Genomic DNA, 8,362 nt, shown 5'->3' on the forward strand with positions numbered 1-8,362 from the left:
CAGCAGCAATTCTTTAGACAGTTCATCGGAAAAACATTTTGTGTATACTTAATTGGTCTAAGTTGTTATCTTTGATTCCTGCAGCATTCATCCTTGTGTGGTACCACAGATATTTCTAAAATTGTATCTTTATTAGACTTGAATATTAAATCTACTCACAAGTAGATTTACTTTGTTTTGCTTCATGTTTGTGATGCCAGTGTTCTTAAAAAAAAAGGTTTCTTTGCTTCTACCTCAGAAGATTCTCAGGATCATATGGTTGCAAACGACAATAATTATTCATACTGTATTGTTTTTTCTGAAAGTGGGATGCAGAAAAAAGAAAGTCTATTTTTTTTGTTGCTCACAGAAAACTACATAAGCATTGATGAGAGAAATTAAAGTATTACTTTTTTACATTGTCAGAGCAATGCCAAAATGCATACAGGCATGTAAACTACACAAATGTACACACATGTACAGATACATATACAACAATATAATAAACTTGTGCAATGATATTTTTTATCATTATCTATCCGATTTAGTGAAATAGTTGCTTCATGCAGTCAAAAAACACATATCTATGCAGCAGATAGTAAAATGGGGCTGAAGGAAAAGAGGACTGAACTACTGTAAGCTTCACACTTACCTGGTTTTACCATTAACCAAAATTTCAAAGTTATAAAAGGTATATTAATTTTTCATCCTCCCATATTATTTGTTCTCATTTTCATAAAGATACAAGGAATGTCCATTTCATAAGTTCTTTGGCAAAAAATAAAAAATTATTTTCATTATAGGAAGTCTTATTTTCTTCCTGTATTTTTTTTGTTTCATGACTTTTATATAAAACAATGGTTTTCTAAAAATCTGGTTGCAGAGAACTAATGAAATAGTACACAAATAGTCATATTGTCAAAAATAGTACCCAATAGCTGAAGAAAACATCACGTGTGTAAGGTAGCATTTTTAAACAAGCACAATAGATAACAACTCTGAAAAGCTGCAAGAAGATGTATTAACAGATTATTCTACTTGCACAGCTTTACAGCTCTGCAAATCATATCACTATAGAGTACTCAATAATTTCATAACAGTACTGAATTCCATTACAGAGCCTTCATTACTGGATTATTGGCCCATTAAAGCCATCAACACATCGTTCTTGAATAATCACCATAATGATGAGCCACGGCCCTGAAAGATAATGATGTGTATATGCCCTGCAACAATAATAAAATCACAAATTAATGTATACTAATATAACAAAGTGCTAAGTGGAGTTGACAACAATCAGTAAAAAGACCTGCAAGCCTGTTTAGTATTCCCTAAAGCAATGAGAATAGTAGGTGAGAAACTTGTTTTAAATACCCTGTATCTTAGTGAGGAAGGAAAAACTGTTCTACCATCTCTAATGTCCAGCCTTAGAGATAAAAGAAAGTTGTGCCTGTATGTTTGCATGATGTATTCCATACTTTATGGATTTTTCCCATTTATTAATAAAAATAAGTGGCATACCGAGAGAATTGTTTCACAAAAAAATCTGGAAAGAGAAGTTTTGTATTTTCCAAGAGAAAAGATACTGTGACTGCTTTCAGCATATAGAGTAGTAGGGATGGGATGGAAAGGAACAAATGCACATTTTACCCTTTGTATGGAGGTATTTGTGCAAGAGCACTGTCTCCAGTCCTCTCAAGCAAGCTTCTGCTTAAGCTCATGGCACATCATCTGGTTTACATCCATCGGAATCTGTAATACTTAAGGGGAAAAAGAGGGAAGCGTGCACATACTGACAGCATTGCAACTTGTCCAGAAAGGATTTTAGCTTTGTACGAGCTAGAATTTGGCTGGATTAAAACTAACTCTCTTCCTTTGCACAAACAGAGGCATCCAATGGAATAATTGCATGTAAAGGATATGTCAGGGGAAACGGAGCGAAAGAACTCTCTTGCATTATATGGCCATGGTGCCTCCAGCTATTGACATCTTGGAAATTTTATCTGGCATCCTCCCAGGATGGTTCTGCTCCACATGAGTAATACAGTTCAAAGTGAGATACAGAAATAAGAAGTTTAACACATGGATAATTTAATGAAGAATGATAACTTCTCTTTTTAATGTTAACCAGAAAGTGAATAAGCACCGAGGCTCTTGCACATCCCAAACCAGCCAGGCAGGCAGTTCTGCCTATATTATTTCTTTTATGTGAGCTTTCCAACAAGACCAAACAGCTTTTATAAACCTGCTTTTATTGGAACTTTTAACTGGAAGGAGAAACTTTTTTTTTTTTTAGGAGAGAGAAAATAGAATGTGAATAGGGAAAGGAGGGGACTTGGAAACAAATCTAACTCCTGTTGCCTGCCATGCCCTTGAGGAGGAGTACCTTTCATTTAGAGTTGTTTTCTTTCAGCAGCCTTTACTGCCTTCTTGGGCTGTAACAAACCATACTGTTTCTCTGTCACCCTGGAGGGATAACTTTGTATTTACTCTCTGCTCAGCTGTCTCCCAAGCTCAAATGTTCTTAAGAGCTACCTTTGCCTACCTCAATCTGCATTCTGAACATCATCCCCTGAATATTTCCATCCTCTCCCACAAAGGAGCCAATCTCTTCCCTTTTTTTTTCTAGAAAGTTGTGTTTGGCAAGACATGCAGCAACCAGGACATGACAAACTGAAGCCTTCTTGCTTCCCAGATTCATCCTGAGAAGAAAACATAATGTATAAGGTGTGACCAGACAAATAAAAGACTGCTACTCAGAAAAAAGTAGGCCATGATAAAAAAAAGAAATCAGAAAGCAGAATGAGAGATCATGAGTTTTAAAGCAAAATTTGTAACTTTGTTGTTGAGTATTGTAAGTAGCCGTTCAGCTAATTACACTGCACTTTTTGCACTTTCAAAGAAATTTTATTCAGTGTTTCCCAAGGCAGGAAAGAGAAGCTCCTCTGCAATCTGATTCCCAGGCTCTATTTGATCCTTTGAGTCAATGTCTGCCATGTGCTTTGGGAGGAGCTAGTGCGTTCACTGTTTTTTGATGTTGACATCAATGCACAGAGACATTTTTGAGAGGACATCCAAAATGTTCGTTCAAATGCTTGCAGATTCATAAGGGAAAGTTTTCACTTGTAGAGGAAGTTTTCACTTAGCTGTTGCAACTGTTCAGTTAGCTGCTGCTTGTGGGTGGGATGGAGGAAGCCCTGTGAAAGCGGAAGCTGCATCACAGCCATTGTGACATGACTGCACATTGGTTTATCAAAGAAATGGTGAAGAGATGGCATGCTGCAAAATAGAAATGAATCAAATAATTCCTAGATAGCAGTGTTTATCTTAAAATTAAAACTTCAAAACATAATTTGTAAGGGGTTTTAGACCTATTTTTTTCCACAGAAAACCCTTAGGGAGTTAAGTGCAATATTCTCTGATTTAGATTGCATTGTGGGATGGTCTTGGAAATATTTGCTTCAGCTATTCTTCTAACATGGAGAGAATAAAACAGTTCCACAACCAATTTTCTTTTATGTTTTGTACTCTTATTTATAGAACAGTAACTATTGTATTCGCTTCTAATGAAAAAGTATTGTGATAATTCTGTAAACATTGATACTGTAGATATCAGAGCATACTGAAAGTCTGCTAAGCTTTTTACTTTGTGCAAGAGCAGGTTTTAAGGATTCTACTAATATCACTAGGGAATGATCTCTGACATTTTTATATCCATTTTTTCTTGCATTTATGCAAATGTACTAATATGCTAAGTCTTACTACTTATATTTCACATCAACTCTTCCTCATGCATTAGAACATTGTACTGCATGCATTAATTAAGAAGTTTTTCTCCTCTTTCCCCTATGCGCCTCCCCCCCCACCCCGACTTCCACCCCCCCACCTCTTAATTATTTTTAAGTGTATTTGATGCCTGTTTATTTGACTTAAAAACTACATACGAGTATTTCTTATTTTCTGGTTTGGAGGTCATCTAATCCAAAGTCTCTCTAATCCTTCGCTATCACAAACAATCCCAAGCTCTCTGTTCTGCACACCATGGAACATATGATACATAATCTTCAGTAATGCTTCTCTACTTTTCACGTTTCTGTTTAGTGTGAAAGGTCTAAGATATTTCACCAGTCTCCTCAAAGAAAGCTAATTTCACTCTTCTCCTCTGAGGACTATCATCTACTGGCTGGATCTTGTCTCATACCAAGAAAATTCAGAACCTGTATCTCTTCCAATAATCAGGAGGCACCATGACAACCAGCCCCTTTATTTGCAGCACAGATTATACGCCTTTATTCTCTCAAAAAAGGGTTCTTTTTTTTGCCCTGGCACTTATCCCTTTTTTTAAATTTGTTACTGTTTTGTCTCCTATTGCTGATTGCCTGCAGTCTATCATTTGCTTTTTTGTCAAAGACAAAATATTAGCTGCTTGCTATTAAGAAAAGTGCTTCCATAGTTTTTTTTTTTTCTCTTCCCTGTAATACATCTCAAAGTTTCCATGTTTTTCCAGTTACTTTCCTGTTTATTCCCCTTTGTTGTCCATTTCACAGACAGTTCTTCATCTGGAATTTTTGAGCAATTCTGGAATTTTGCACAATCCTTAATTTACCGTCCTAAAATCAGAACTCATAGCTGCTTGCTTAATATCATTTAGTGTTTTCTCTGGAACACTGCTTCTTTCTCTCTTCACTACTAACTCTTTGTTTTACACTGGGCTGACAGTTTTAACAAACTAAGGAAAGTTGCAGATAACAAGGGAATGTACAGAGCAGCAATGGGTGGATTAAGAAACACAAGCTGCTATGAGCAGATATGTGATTATTAGAATTATAGTTAATGAGCAGAGAAAAAGATAGGGAACAAAATGAAATTAAAAGAGTTATAAAAATCATATTGTTAGTATTTAATAAAAGAAATGGTTATAAGCGTCACCTGTGCAATATGGCTCTTTCCACTAATGTAATTGACAGGTTACAAGAAGTTAGAACATATATTCAATACCAGCCAATATTCACCAAACTGTAAATAAAACCCCAAAGTAAGTTGGTAAAACTCTGTAGAAACCAGTATCAATAGCTACCCAATTCTTTATGCTCCTATTAATGGTTACATAATGTCTGTAAATCTAACTGAAGCTGTCATTTTTCTTGTTACATGTATAAGAGTCGCTTTGGGTAAATTGACATCATACTTAAAGACACAGCTCCCATTTAAAAAGAAAGAAAAATGCTTGTCCTACTACTCTGACAACCTGACAAATAATTAGATCTGTTCTTCTGATGATAGTCTTCTGCTTGTAAGTAGAAATGGCTAGATCAGAACCCTTCAGGTTGTGTTGTACAACATTGTATTCAATTTACAATCAGAGGTAAAAAGCTCAGTAAAACTATATGCAAAATTTCATAACAGTTTGGGATGCTTAAACAAACACCTCCAGTGATATAAGTAAAATATACTGGAGAAATTATGCACTGCATTATAAACGTTGGAGAAAAAAAAATAAATGGTATCTTGAAACCCACCATTCCTTCCCTGAAAGCTACTGTAAATTTTAACTGGTGCTTACATACTAGAAAGGCAGAACATCTGTTTCATTAGTGGAAATAAATAAATAAATAAAAAAAAAATAGTCACAGGCTTAACAGAAGGTTGTTAAAAAAATGGTTACTATATTATCTCTGTTTCTGGAATGTTTTCCAATTCTACATTGATAATTCAGAAAAAAAAAAGGTATTTCACTGTAAACCTAAAAGCTGATGTTACCTGACCAGTGAACTGCAGCTTTTAATTGCAAAGAAAAAAAACTACAGTATTTAACTAAAAGAATCCCAACAACAAATAGGATATTTGTCAGTGTGAAATACAGTCAGATTACAGATGTCTACCACAGCATCCTAGTAAAGTGTTTGCACTAGAAGCTTAATCCAAAACAGCCATGAAAGCTGAACAAGAGATTTTCCTTGTTAGCCAGAAAAAACCTCCTTCAGTATTTCCTTACTGTCACTATTCCACTGTTATTCACTGTAGTAAATTCTTTTGTGTCCTTTGAACTTCTTTTCAGACCTGCTATTACGCAAAGAGAAATGGGATATTGGAGGATGATAAATTTTTTAAAAAGCTAAAAAATGTTAAGAGCCAAGGAATATACAAATTAGAGAAAGAATCATTCAGAACAAAGCAGAATCTAAGTAGTAATAATCCAGGGACAAATTACTATTGAATAAGTAAAACATTTTATAAATCTGTCTAGTGCCACATCAAAAAAAGCTTGCACGGCTAATGGCAAATACTAGAAAAATATCTGAATATCGACACCAATGTCATTATAAAAACTTTATAAAAACAAACACTGAAAAAGAAACAATGAGCAAGGTCTGGAAGATATCTGTCTGATGGCTGGACATGATCAGATAAGAGGTAGCCTGAGGATTACCAGAGCCTATCAAGCCTGATTTCCACATTTTTTTTCCCTGAGTGTATGATTTTTCATTTCAGCTAATTATACTAACTGAAGCCTGTACTATACCAGACATTAATGTAGAGAGATTTTTTCACCAAGAGGTAGATTTACAAATATCCAATAAGCCATAAACTGTCAGGAGTTTCTCCTGTGATTCAAACATTGACAACAGATCTCCTCTGTGTGGTTTCTCTGATGGTAAGGGTTGAGTTCATCACACTGTGTTATCTCTTACAGTAGATATATTAATAAAACATCTAGTCTCTTCTTGATGATTTCCATTTATGAAATCTGTAGTGATGAAACATCTCCAAAGCTCTTCAAATTTGCTGGCAATTTACCTCTGGGTTCAAAAGTTATTAGAAGATACTAACAAGTCTATAGTCACACAAACCTGTACCTTAACTCATATATTTTGAACAAGGCTGAGAATGTCCATTTTCTGAGAAAACCAGGCTAAGAAAAAATCAAAACAACCAAACAAACCCCCCCCCACATAATTGAATCTTTCAAAATTCTTTCAATGTACAAGTTTAGTTGAACTTCTTAGGTATAATTCATTCACAGTCTTGTCAAAGACTGGAATTCTTTCAATGTTTTTCCTTTGTGTTAACTGGTGCAAGTGTTTTGACTTTCAGTCGGGAACAGAGCTGAACAAGGATATTTTGGTTTGGCCAAGGACTTTGTGAGGCTCATGCTCTGCCAGGGAGGAGGGGAGGCTGTGAGGAAGCAGAGATGGGGCGCCTGACCCGGGCTAGCCGGAGAGGTATTCCCTACCACAGCACGTCATGCCCGGGGTGAGGGGTAACTGGGAGTTACCCGGAAGGACAGGGGCTTCCGGGTGAAACTCGTTTTTTTTGGCCGGTGGTATCGTATTCTCTTCCCTTGTTATTTTCCCTTATCATTGTTTTAGCTGATAGTAGCGGTGGTGATTTGTTGCTGGACTGTTTTTGTCTCAACCCGTAGGAGTTGCACTCTCTCGATCCTCCTCCCCCCTTCCTCCGGGAGCGGGGAAGGGGAGAGCCCCGGTGCGGGGAGGCGGGGGGGGGGGGGGGAGACGGACACGGACCTCGATTGTTGTCAGCTCGGCACCACTCACTGGGAGTGAGTGAACAAGCTACCTGACTGGGTTTAAACCACGACAAGACTCCAGTCAGGAGTCTGACAAATGAAGTAAACATGAATGGAAAGGCCAAGTATTCTTATGGATAAAAATTTACCTAAAAGACAAAAGAGAAGAAAATTTTCATTGTGAGAAATGATTTATAGTTGTGTTTCTTAAAAGAGCTGTCTCTGAAAAAAATTGGCAATGAGACAATAAATTTGCAAAGTATATTAAATTATTTAGGCTAATCAGGACCAGAAAGAACTGTGAAGACTCTAGAAAGCTGTAACTAATCAGGACTAGAGGTAACTTGACAAGCAGAATAAATGTGATATTACCAAAAGCAAGGTAAAGTACACAAGAAAGAAAAATATAAAACTCTCTTCTCAAAAGTCCCAGTCATAAAGAAACTGTAGAGTTGAAAGTATTAAATGAGAAACAGCCTATAAGTTAATATTGCAGTCTTAGTTGGGCTTTTGGTTACTTTGTTTTCTAAAAAGATGCTTTAAAATGAAAAAAGATCAAGAAAAAATTGAAGCTAGGGGGGGAAAATGCCACATGAAAGTAAGTTAAAAAGGTTATTTAGAAAAGAGATGAATAAGAGAGAACATGAAGAAAATCTACAATATAATCAATGATAGACAAGGCGGAGTCAGCATACTTATCTCCTTGTTTCATAACACAAGAACATGGGGACATTCAGTTTAGTTAAGAGGCGGAAACCTGAAATGCTATCTGCACTTTTTCATGTAAAATGTAGTTAAATTGTGACACTTCTGATTTCAATAATTTATTTAGGTTAAACTTAGTAAGATTCAAAG

At 36.0% G+C, this 8,362-nt stretch overlaps 1 long non-coding RNA gene across 1 annotated transcript; it reads right to left on the reverse strand.

The window, feature by feature from the left end:
* Positions 1-215: 215 nt before the first annotated feature.
* Positions 216-6,600, reverse strand: LOC134175328 (uncharacterized). The gene is made up of 3 exons (XR_009968978.1): positions 4,909-6,600; positions 2,525-2,681; positions 216-298 (listed from the first exon to the last, which is right to left on the reverse strand). It is a non-coding gene; the product is annotated as an uncharacterized LOC134175328 (long non-coding RNA).
* Between the last annotated feature and the right edge of the window lie 1,762 nt (positions 6,601-8,362).

This window comes from Pezoporus occidentalis, unplaced genomic scaffold (assembly GCF_034315485.1).
Source record: "Pezoporus occidentalis ecotype Australia unplaced genomic scaffold, CSIRO_AGI_Poc_V1 ctg1, whole genome shotgun sequence".
Lineage (NCBI taxonomy): Eukaryota > Metazoa > Chordata > Aves > Psittaciformes > Psittacidae > Pezoporus > Pezoporus occidentalis.